This window comes from Perca flavescens, chromosome 18 (genome assembly GCF_004354835.1).
Source record: "Perca flavescens isolate YP-PL-M2 chromosome 18, PFLA_1.0, whole genome shotgun sequence".
NCBI lineage: Eukaryota > Metazoa > Chordata > Actinopteri > Perciformes > Percidae > Perca > Perca flavescens.
In genome coordinates this window covers 31,612,332-31,624,831 of record NC_041348.1, presented here as the reverse complement: position 1 = coordinate 31,624,831, position 12,500 = coordinate 31,612,332, and the positions used below count along the sequence as shown (strand labels likewise).

General features: G+C 41.5%; 1 pseudogene; it reads right to left on the bottom strand.

Moving 5' to 3' along the window:
- Positions 1-583: 583 nt before the first annotated feature.
- The window catches only part of LOC114572892 (kinesin-like protein KIF26A), a 15,367-nt pseudogene continuing 3,450 nt past the window's right edge, over positions 584-12,500 (bottom strand).

Here is a 12,500-nt window from a genome sequence, read left to right as displayed (position 1 = left end):
GAGCTTAGCATGGATGTGTCTAGGTTTTTGTCCCGTAAGTAAAGCTTGTTTGTTGAATGAGTGCCTTCCTTTTCGGACGCATCAGCACTTACTTTACATGGCAATGAGCCAACTGCCTGTTTGTTGCCGTGTTGGGAAAACAAGACTTCCTGGGAGTCAGGTCCAACTACACCCAAAGGTCCAACAGCTCCTTTTTCCACATGTGTTCCTTGGAGTTTCTGTTCCTGATAAGGTGAAAGGTTTGTTAGGAGGAACAGGGTAACTGTCCAGCTCTGAGAAACAGACGGGACTGTCATTAAGGGAGCTCTTGATGTCATTCAATGGCTGTTTATGACGAAGTCTGGCTTGGATGCATCCTCTGATGCCTTTTATTTTGTCCTGTAAGTAATGCCTCCTTCTTGAATGAGTGCTGTCCCTTTCAGCCGAATAAGCACTCACTTCACTCGGCCGAGAGCCAATGGTCGACTGTTTGTCGCCCGTGTTGGGAAAACAAGCCTTCCTGGGAGTCAGTGCCAACTTCAGGTCCCACAGCTCCTTGTCGACACGCAAGCATCATACTCGCCGTTTATACTGCTGATGATGCTCACAGGCCGAGATCAGAGGATGACTCCTCACGGTTGAAGCTGAGGAGGTTGGAGTTGAGTTGGAGGGCGGCCGTTGTCTGGGACAAGACCACGAGGAAGCTCCTCGACCGTAGAACACAAGCTCGTCCTCGCCCGTTCAGCTCCACAGGCTGCTGCAGCGTAACGGTAGTCCTCAAAAAGTCCCTGTCCAGGCAGCTTCCTAACAGAGCAGCCCAAGATTGTAAGCCCTTTCCATGTTGGGAGACCCCAGTGGTTGGCTCATACCCACTGGGGGGTCCTACTCTACAACGTTACCGGGCTGAGATGCTGCCCTGGATGTCCTGGGTAAGGACGGTGAGGCTGACGGCTTGGGCACACCCCTCTGAAGTAGACTTTCTCTCACACCACAGGCTCTGAGTCCTCGGAGGAAGTCCTGCCTTGCTTTACCGTAAAAGGCTGAAAGGGGTTGGCTGAAAGTTTCCCCCATCTGCACTTGTCCTTTTTGAAGTGTCCAAGAGGCCGCCGGCTGAAGGGAATTTCCGATCCTGATCGGGTTTATTGGTGCATGCGGTTGACGTTCTTTCTAAGACACCGTGAAGGTAAATTTCGACAGATTTGGGTGGAGACGTTGCCTCCGTGGGTTCACCAACTCCAGTCTGAGTCCTGAGCGCTGCGGCTGCGCTGCTTTGGCTTTGTGCCAAACGTGGCGGACCCTCGCTGCCATCGATGCAGTCGAGTCTCTCCTGCAGCTCTGCAAACGTGTTACACTTCAAGTGATCTCTGTCAGACCTGGGGGCATCTTTGACTCGCTTTTTGGTCAGGGGGGATGATGGGAATGGAGGACGGTGGTCCCTCGTTGTCGCTGAGCTCTCGGTCCGAGATGGCCATCCTCCCGGCCCGATGTAGATCACGGTATCGCAGGAGTGTTCACTACTGAGGAGTACTCGGGGTCGCTGGAGCAGCAGGGGGGGTGTCAGGGTCAGGGCTACAGTCCGAGGGGTGGAGGGGTCGCAGATGAGGAGGTCGATGAGGCGGGCCTTCCAGGGAACTCTCCCCTCCAGATGAACTGGAGGCATTCTGCAGATACCAAAGAAATTATTCAATTTAGGGTCAAATCATAGCACACTTTACAGATAGGGTAGGCCTAGACCCCACTTTAATAATAATAATAATAATAATAATAATAGATAGATCTTTATCGTCATTGTATGCAATACAACAAAATTCTGTTGCAATCCTCTCCAAATAGCAGCATAGAGTAAAAAAATAAAGATATACAACTATATACACATACACATCAATACACATACATACATACGTATGCACATACATACGTATACAGAGTAAAGAAGATAAAAATATATACATATACATATGCACATATAATAATAATAATACTAATAATACTAATAATAATAATAATAATAAAATGTATACTTTGTTTATCCCTCAAGGGGAAATTACAATGTTATTCACTCTGTTGTTATTACACACAGGCGTGAATTACACACACATGCTCAGTACCTCTACATGCACTAATGGAGAGATCCTCAGAGTCAGAGTGGGGGGGCTGCACATGGACAGGTGCCCTGAGCAGTTGGGGCTTGGTGCCTTGCTCAAGAGCACCTTGGCAGTGCCCAGGAGGTGAACTGGCACCTCTCCAGCTACCAGTCCACCACCATACTTTGGTCCGTATGGGGACTTGAATCAGCAAACCTCCGGTTCCCAACCCAACTCCCTACAGACTGAGCTGCTGTCACCCTTGTGGATAATTTACACAATACAACCATTCCCACCCAATTTCCCAATAAATTATACATGTTTTATTTATTTATATACAGTGGTACTCATGAGTTTATGAACTATATTATATTACCCGGCTCCTCCCCTGTATGCTTGCAACCATATGGCTCTGTCAATAAAACACAAACACAGCCTCTAATGTGAGCGAAAGCCGATTTCATCCCACCACAGTCTACCGTCCCCGTAGGACCAGGGGTATGGATTATCTGTCTCACTGAGTTCAGACTCTGTGACCTGATCCTACTGATGGACATTAACGATTGAAATGTTTTTACTGTCAGCAGCTTGAGGAAGACACGTTGAATCACCTTGTTGCTGAAATGTGTGATAGAAATAAAGCTGCCTCGCCTAAAAGTGTCCCGATTCACTGCAATCATTATGGAAATAACTGGCAAATAAATCATCACAAAACCTTTACACACACACACACATGTGCGCGCAGACACACAGACACACACACACACACACACACACACACACAGACACACAAACACACACAGAAACAGACACACACATACACACAAACACACACACACACATACACACAAACACACATACACAAAAACACAGAAACAGACACACACACACACACACACACACACACACACACGCACAGACACACAAACACACACAGAAACACACACACACATACACACAAACACACACACAGACACACACATACACACAAACACACATACACAAAAACACAGAAACAGACACACACACACAGACAGACAGACAGACACACACACACACACACACGGTTTATTGGTTTCTTAAAAGATTTTTTTCTTCACTTTTAATAATGTAACTACATTTTCCTGATGATACTTACAGACTTTTACTGTAACAGAGTATTTTTACAGTGTGGTATTAGTACTTCTACTGCAGTAAAGGATCAGAATACTTGCTCCAGTACCTTGGACTTGTTCTTCCGGTGCGGTGGATGCGATGTGCGGCGAGCTGCACGGTGGTCAGCGTCTCCATGAAGCTGGCCGGCGAGTCGGAGACGTGGGCGATCATCGTGGTCCGACAGTTGATGTTGCCGAGGGATTCGCTGAGCAGCATGGCGAGCTTACTGTCCCTGAATAATACATCAAGAAACCCTCGTTAGAGAGCAGAGACGGCGTTAGAACCCCCAGGACCCCAGAAACCTTTCATTAGGATATGCAACAGATCAGCAGGAAGGAGGTCTGATTTCACTTTAATGAAGAGCACTTTGAACTACACGCCACACACGTGTGTGATCTGAAGTCAGAAATCCTGCTGTTAAAAAGACCCGAGAGGAGAAAAAGACAGAGCCGCCAGTACAATGAGACAAAAACTATTAAAGAAACGCCCCAAAAAGTTGGAAAAAATTACTGAAATGTTGAAAAAAAAGTGACAAAATTTTTGAAAATAAAGGCAACTGAAATGTTCTGAAAAAGTGACAAAAATATCAGGGAAAATGACAAAAATATTGGTAGAAAAAAATGTTGGGGAAAAATGACAAAAAGTATTGGTAGAAAAAAATATTGGGGAAAAAAATGACAAAAACTTAGGAAAAAAAGTGACAAAAATGTCGGAAGAAATGACAAAAATATTGGGAAAACATTTCGAAATAAAGGCGACTGAAATGTTGGAAACCTTTCATTACAATATGCAACAGTTCAGCAGGAAGGAAAAGAAGGAGTCTCATTTCACTTTAATGAAGAGCACTTTGAACTACACGCAGCACACGTGTGTGTGATCTGAAGTCAGAAATCCTGCTGTTAAAAAGACCCGAGAGGAGAAAAAGACAGAGCCGGCAGTACCGGCACAATGAGACAAAAAACTATTAAAAAACGCCCCAAAAACTTGGAAAAAATTACTGAAATGTTGAAAAAAGTGACAACATTTTTTGAAAATAAAGGCAACTGAAATGTTGTGAAAAAGTGACAAAAATATCAGGGGAAAATGACAAAAATATTGGTAGAAAAAATGTTGGGGAAAAATGACAAAAAATATTGGTAGAAAAAATATTGGGAAAAACAATGACAAAAACTTAGGAAAAAATGACAACAATTTTGAAAACAATGAGACAAAAACTATTAAAGAAACACCCAAAAATGTTGAAAAAAATGAGAAAAATATCAGGAAAAAATTAGAAAAATATTGAAAAAAATATGAGAAAAATATCTGGAAAAAAATAGAAAAATTTTGGAAAAAATGAGAAAAATGAAGAAAAAAATGACAAAATATAAAAAGAAAAATGACAAGATGTAGGAAAAAATGATGAAAATGTTGGAAAAAAATGACAAAAATATTGGGAAAAAATGACAAAAACGTTGAGAAAAGTGACAAAAATTTCAAAAATGAAGGCGACTGAAATGTTGGAGGGAAGTGACCTAAAATTTCTGAAATAAAGGAAAAAAAAAAACCTTTTGAGAAAAGTGACAGAAACGGGTTGAAATGCTGCATTCAGGGCTCCAGACTGGCTTGTGTTGAAGACCGCTGAATAATCTGTTGTGAGTTGTGGGCTCTGTGCCCTTTGGCCTTTGCTGGTTCACTAAAATGCGAGCTGGTACCTGTAGGGAACGTGCTTGGCGCCGTTGGCGAGGGCCAGGATGACGTTTCCGAGGGCCGACAGCGACAGACACTGAGCGGCGCCGCCCCCCTCGGGTCCGGGCTGAGGTCCATCTCACAGCTGCCCAGGTCCAGCAGGTGGAGACGACTCCGGCCAGACACTGACGGCACAAAACACACAGAAAACATGTCAGAAATGAGATTATTGTGTGGATGATGGATGATGGATTAGATCATACACACACATACACACACACAGACACACAAACACTCTCACACACAAAACACACACACACACAGACGGCACAAAACACACAACAGAAATGTACCGCAATAGATTAATAAATATGCATCAGACTCAGTGTGCGAGGACCTTTACCCAAACCTAACCATAACTGAACCATCAGCTGCCTTAAACTCAAAAAAAAAAGCGAAAACACACACACACACACAGACACACAGACACACACACACACACACAAATACTCACAGAGACACACACATAGAAACACACGCACACACACACACACACACACACAGACACTCACACACACACACACACACACACACACACTCACTCACACTCGCACACAGACACACACTCACACACGCACACAGACACACACTCACACTCGCACACAGACACACTCACACTCACACTCGCACACAGACACACACAGACACACACACACTCACACTCGCACACAGACACACACACACACACACACACACACACACTCACACTCGCACACAGACACACTCACACTCTCACACAGACACACACACACACACACACTCACACACACAGACACACACACACACACACACACACACACACACACACACACACACACACACACACACACACACACACCAGACAGACACTCACTTGCTGCCTTTTTGCTCTTGTCCGGCCTCTCCTGGTAGAGGTGTAAGGTAAACAGGAAGTGGGAGTTCCTCCGGGCCTCCTGGTCACTCGGCGCCTGGCTGCTCCTCCTCGTTGCCACGGCGACATCCAAAAAAAACGCTGCTTGCTCGGCCGTGTTCGCCCGAAGCTCCGTCTGGTTCTGCAGCTGATGGAGAGAGAGGTAAGACATGGGAGGACCAGAGGAAAAGGACCATTATAACGCATATTAGAGTTGTTGTGAGTAAGATCGTAAGTAAGTTTGTAAGTAAGTGAGTATGTTTGTATGTTCGTAATCAATTTTGTTAGTAAGTTTGTGAGTAAATAAGTAAGTTGGTAGGTTCCTAAGTACGTAGGTAATTAAGTTCATAGGTTCGTAAGTAATTTCTTAGGTTCGTAAGTATTTTTGTAGGTTCGTAAGTAAGTTCGTAAGTAAGTAAATGCGTAAGTAAGTTCGTAGGTTCGTAAGTAAGTTTGTAGGTCCATAAGTTAGTAAGTAAGTTTGTAGGTCCGTCAGTTAGTTAGTTCGTAAGTAAGTTCGTAGGTTCGTAAGTAAGTTCGTAATTAAGTTAGTTCGTAAATAAGTAAGTTTATAGGTACGTAAGTTAGTTCGTAACTAACTAAGTTCGTAGGTTCATAAGTAGGTTCGTAAGTAAGTAACTAACTAAGTTTGTAGGTTCGTAAGTAAGTTCGTAAGTAAGTTTATAGGTACATAAGTTAGTTTGTAACTATGTAAGTTTGTTGGTTCATAAGTAAGTTCGTAAGTAAGTAACTAAGTTCATAGGTTCGCACGTAAGATTCGTAAGTAAGTAAATTTGTAGGTTCGTAAGTGAGGAAGTTCGTATAAGTAAGTCTGTAAGGAATTGCGTAAGCGAATTTCGTAAGTAAGTTTGTAAGTAAGTCTGTAAGTAAGTTCGTAAGAAAGTGAGTATGTTTGTAAGCAATTTTGTTAGTAAGTTTGTAAGTAAATAAGTAATTTGGTAGGTCCCTAAGTACATAGGTAATCAAGTTTGTAGGTTCGTAAGTAAGTTCAGTAGGTGCGCAAGTATTTTTGTAGGTAAGTAAGTAAGTTCGTAAGTAAGTAAATGCGTAAGTAAGTTCCTAGGTTCGTAAGTATGTTTGTAGGTCTGTAAGTTAGTTCTGTAAGTAAGTTCTTAAGTAAGTTTGTAGGTTTGTAAGTAAGTTCGTAAGTAAGTTAGTTCGTAACTAAGTAAGTTTATAGGCACGTAAGTTAGTTAAGTAACTAAAGTAAGTTCGTAGGTTCATAAGTAAGTTTGTAGGTAACTAACTAAGTTCGTGAGGTTAAATGCACGTAAGTTCGTAAGTAAGTAAGTAAATTTGTAGGTTCATTAGTAAGTAAGTTCGTAAAGGAATTTCATAAGTAAGTCTGTAAGTAAGTTCGTAAGTAAGTGAGTATATTTGTAAGCAATTTTGTTTGTAAGTAAATAAGTAATTTGGTAGGTTCCTAAGTACGTAGGTGATTAAGTTCATAGGTTCGTAAGTAAGTTCGTAGGTGCGTAAGTATTTTTGTAGGTTCGTAAGTAAGTTCGTAAGTAAGTAAATGCGTAAGTAAGTTCGTAGGTTCGTAACTCTGTAGGTCTGTAAGTTAGTTAAGTAAGTAAAGTAAGTTTGTAACTAAGTTTGTAGGTTCGTAACTAAGTTCGTAAGTAAGTTAGTTCGTAACTAAGTAAGTTTATAGGTACGTAAGTTAGTTCGTAACTAAGTTCGTAAGTAAGTTAGTTCGTAACTAAGTAAGTTTATAGGTACGTAAGTTAGTTCGTAACTAAGTAAGTTCGTAGGTTCATAAGTAAGTTCGTAAGTAACTGACTAAGTTCGTAGGTTCATACGTAAGTTCGTAAGTAAGTAAATTTGTAGGTTCGTAAATAGGTAAGTTCGTAAGGAATTTCGTAAGTAAGTCTGTAAGTAAGTTCGTAAGTGAGTATATTTGTAAGCAATTTTGTTTGTAAGTAAATAAGTAATTTGGTAGGTTCCTAAGCACGTAGGTGATTAAGTTCATAGGTTCGTAAGTAAGTTTGTATGTGCGTAAGTATTTTTTTCGTAAGTAAGTCTGTTGGTCTGTAAGTTAGTTCGTAAGTAAGTAAGTTTGTAACTAGGTTTGTAGGTTCGTAACTAAGTTTGTAAGTTAGTTTGTAACTAAAAGTAAGTAAGTTCGTAGGTTCATAAGTAAGTTTGTAAGTAACTAAGTTCAGAGGTTCATAAGTTAGTTAAGTAAGTAAGTAGTTAGGGTGTTACTTTCGTAAGTAAGTTCCTAGGTTTGTACGTAAGTTCGTAAGTAAGTTCGTAATGAAGTTCGTAAGTAAATAAGTAAGCTTGTGTCCTCATCTAATAGATAATAATAATGTAGCTTAATCTGCTGCATAGAGACTGTCCTCTCCTGAAAATGTTTCATTGCTTTTTGTCGTGTAAAGAACTTTTAAACAGAAAGTCTGCTAAAACACGCTGAATAAAACATGACCTCAGTCTGCAGTCATTCTGAGTTCATGAAGACATCTCATCTAAAAGAGAAGCCAAGTCTCTCGGAGAGAAAAGTGTAGAGAAGGATAACAGCTGGGAGAAGACAGAATGAGGACTGATAATGAAGGACGTGGAGACAGAAAGAGACAATTAAAGCGAGCAGAGATAAAAGTGTCAGAAAGAAGCAACTCTGGGAAGATAAAACAGAAAAGATGGAGGCTCAGGAATAATTGGACTGGAGTTTGAGGAGAGGGAGTTAGATTTTTAAGTGGCAATGTGGCATGAACTTCCGGTACTTCCGTATGCTAATTGCAATTGCGTATTAATTGACGCCTTAGCCAGTAGTATGAAAGGGCGAAAAGTATTTTCATAAGTAAGGTCGTAAGTAAGTTTCTGAGTAAATTCGTAAGTAAGTACTTTCGTAAATAAGTTTGTAAGTAAATTCGTAAGAACGTTCATAAGTTGGTTCTTAGGTTCGTACGTAAGTTCGTGAATAAGTTTGTAAGTAAGTTTGTAAGAACGTTCATAAGTAGGTTCTTAGGTTCGTACGTAAGTTTGTAAGTAAGTTCGTAAGCAAGTAAGCTTCCGTATGCTAATTGCAATTGCGTATTAATTTACACCTTAGCGAGTAGTATGAAAGGGCGAAATGGTTTGTAAATAAGTTAATAAGTAAGTTCGGAAGTAAGCAAGTTCATAAGGAAGTTCGTAAGGAAGTTTGTAAGTAAGTTTGTAAATAAGTTCATAAGTAGTTTTGTAAATAAGTAAGTTTGTGAGTTAGTGGCTGCTAGCAAGCCAGGGTACTATATTAGGCTGTAGACTTTTAAAATCTGATACAACCCCATAAATTTGGGGTCTAAAACAGAAAAAGTATCATTCTGCAGTCTGCCACATCGGTTATTCGTTCATTAATATTAATAATAAAAAGTATGTTTGTGAGTTCTTAAGTAAGTTCGTAAAGAAGTTCATTATTAAGTAAGTTGTTGGTAAGTAAGATCGTAAGAAAGTTTGTAAGTAAGTGAGTATGTTTGTATGTTCGTAAACAATTTTGTTAGTAAGTTTGTAAGTAAATAAGTAAGTTCGTAAGTAATTTCGTAAGTAAGTATGTAGGTCCGTAAGTAAGTTTGTAAGTAAGTAAGTTTGTAGGTCCGTAAGTAAATTCATAACTTATGAAGTAAGTTCGTAAGTAAGAAAGTTCGTAGGTTCATAAGTAAATTCACAGGTTAGAACTTACAAACCTAGGAACTTACGGACCTACTTACGAACTTTCTTACGAACTTACTTTACGAACCTACGAACCTACGAACTTACAAACTTACTTAAGAACTTACCTACCTACGAACTTACGAACTTCCTTACGAACTTTCTTACAAACTTTCTTACGAACTTACTTACGAACCTACAAACCTACAAACCTACTTACAAACTTATTTACGAACCTACGAACCTACGAACCTACGAACTTACGGACTTACTTACGAACTTACCTACCTACAAACTTACGAACCTACGAACTTCCTTACAAACTTCCTTACGAACTTACTTACAAACTTACTTACAAACTTACCTACCTCCGAACTTCTGAACCTATTCCTTATGAACTTCCTTACGAACTTCTTTAGGAATTTTCTTACGAACTTCGTTACAAACTTCCTTACAAAATTATTAACTTACTTAAAAACCCACAAACTTACTTACTTATTTAACTTATTTAACTTAGGAACTTACGAACCTATTTTACGAACTTTCTCACAAATTTATTTTTATTTAACCATTTAATCTCATTTAACTTACTTAAGAACTTACCTACCTACGAACTTCACGAACTTCCTTACAAACTTTCTTACTTAACTTGCTTACGAACCCACGAACCTATTTTACAAACTTTCTTATTTAACTTATTTACGAACCTATTTAACTTACGGACTTACTTATTTAACTTACCTACCTACAAACTTACGAACCTACGAACTTCCTTACAAACTTCCCACGAACTTACTTACAAACTTACCTACCTACGAACTTATGAACCTACAAACTTCCTTATGAACTTCCTTACGAACTTCTTTACGCAATTTCCTCACGAACTTCCTTACAAACTTCCTTATTTAAATTATGAACTTACACATTTTTTAAATGCTTTTTCAATTTTTTTCCCTATTTTAGCGCTTTCTTCTATGTTTCTGTTGCTTTTTAAGTTTTCCGTTGCCTCTTTTAAAGTTTTGGACCTATTTCTGAACATTTTTGCCAGTTCTTTTTAACATATTAGTCACTTTTTAGTTGAACGTGTTGGGATGAAGAAGGACTTTCGGTACCTGTGACCCACAGAGGGGGTCTTGCAGCAGCGAGACTGGGGGGCCCGGGGCCTCCTGGTGGTCAGCCAGGAGGTCAGTGAGGGTCTCCTCCCGACCGGAGATCTCCACCGCGGAAGCTCCCACGGAGAAACGAGTCCCGGCTTTCTGCCTGCGCTCCTCGATCACCTTAAAGAGCCACGAGATGGCTGTCGGAGCCACGCCCAGACTCTGGGTGGAGCACTCCCGGCCAATCATGGTGTAGGTCTTACCTACGGGTCATGTGATTCATCAGAAAAGTTAAATTTGTGTGTCTGTCTGTGTGTGTGTGTCTCTGTGTGTGTGTGTCTCTGTGTGTTTGTGTCTGTGTGTGTGTCTTTGTGCGTGTGTGACTGTGTGTGTGTGTGCGTGTGTGTGCCTTTGTGTGTGTCTGTGTGTGTGTGTGTGTATGCGTGCGTGTGTGTGTCTGTGTGTGTGCGTACATGCGTGCATGTGTGTGTGGTGCATGCTTGCGTGTGTGTATGTGTCTGTGTCTCTGTGTGTGTCTGTGTCTCTGTGTGTGTGTGTGTCTGTGTGTGTGTGTGTGTGTGTGTCTGTGTGTCTGTGTGTGTGTGTCTGTGTGTGTGTGTGTGTGTGTGTGTCTGTGTCTCTCTCTGTATGTATGTGTGTGTGTGTGTCTGTGTGTGTGTGTGTGTGTGTGTGTGTGTCTGTGTGTATGTGTCTGTGTCTCTTTGTGTGTGTGTGTGTCTCTGTGTGTGTCTGTGTCTCTGTGTGTGTGTCTGTGTCTCTGTGTGTGTGTGTGTGTGTGTGTGTGTGTGTGTGTGTGTGTGTGTGTGTGTGTGTCTGTGTCTCTCTCTCTGTGTGTGTGTGTGTGTGTGTCTGTGTGTGTGTGTGTGTGCGTGCATGCTTGCGTGTGTGTGTGTGTGTGTCTGTGTCTGTGTCTCTGTGTGTGTGTGTGTCTGTGTCTCTCTGTATGTGTGTCTGTGTGTATGTGTGTGTGTGTGTGTGTCTGTGTCTCTGTATGTGTGTGTGTGTGTCTGTGTGTCTGTCTGTGTCTGTGTGTGTGTGTCTGTGTGTGTGTGTGTCTGTGTTTTGTGTGTGTTTGTTTGTCTGTGTGTGTGTGTGTGTGTCTGTCCCTGTGTGTGTTTCTGTGTCTCTGTCTGTGTGTCTCTTTGTATGTGTGTCTGTGTGTATGTGTGTGTGTGTGTGTGTGTGTCTGTGTGTCTCTGTGTGTGTGTGTGTCTGTGTCTGTGTCTCTGTGTGTGTGTGTGTGTCTGTGTCTCTCTGTATGTGTGTCTGTGTCTGTGTGTATGTGTGTGTGTCTGTCTCTCTGTGTGTGTGTGTGTGTGTGTGTGTGTGTGTGTGTGTGTGTGTCTGTGTCTGTGTGTGTGTGTGTGTCTGTGTGTCTGTCTGTGTCTGTGTGTGTGTGTCTGTGTGTGTGTGTGTGTCTGTGTTTGTGTGTGTTTGTTTGTCTCTGTGTGTGTGTGTGTGTGTCTGTCCCTGTGTGTGTTTCTGTGTCTCTGTCTGTGTGTCTTTGTATGTGTGTCTGTGTGTATGTGTGTGTGTGTGTGTGTGTCTCTGTGTCTCTGTGTGTGTGTGTGTGTCTGTCTGTGTCTGTGTGTGTGTGTGTGTGTGTGTGTGTGTCTGTGTCTCTGTGTGTGTGTGTGTGTGTGTCTGTGTTTGTGTGTGTTTGTTTGTCTCTGTGTGTGTGTGTGTGTGTGTGTGTCTGTCCCTGTGTGTGTGTTTCTGTGTCTCTGTCTGTGTGTGTGTCTCTTTGTGTGTGTGTCTGTGTCTCTCTGTCTGTGTGTATGTGTGTGTGTCCATGTGTGCGTGCATGTGTGTGTGTGTGTACTTACCAAGGTTAGCGTGTCCGAAGCAGAAGATGCAGCCATCTGCTCCGTTCACCACCGACTGGATGACCTC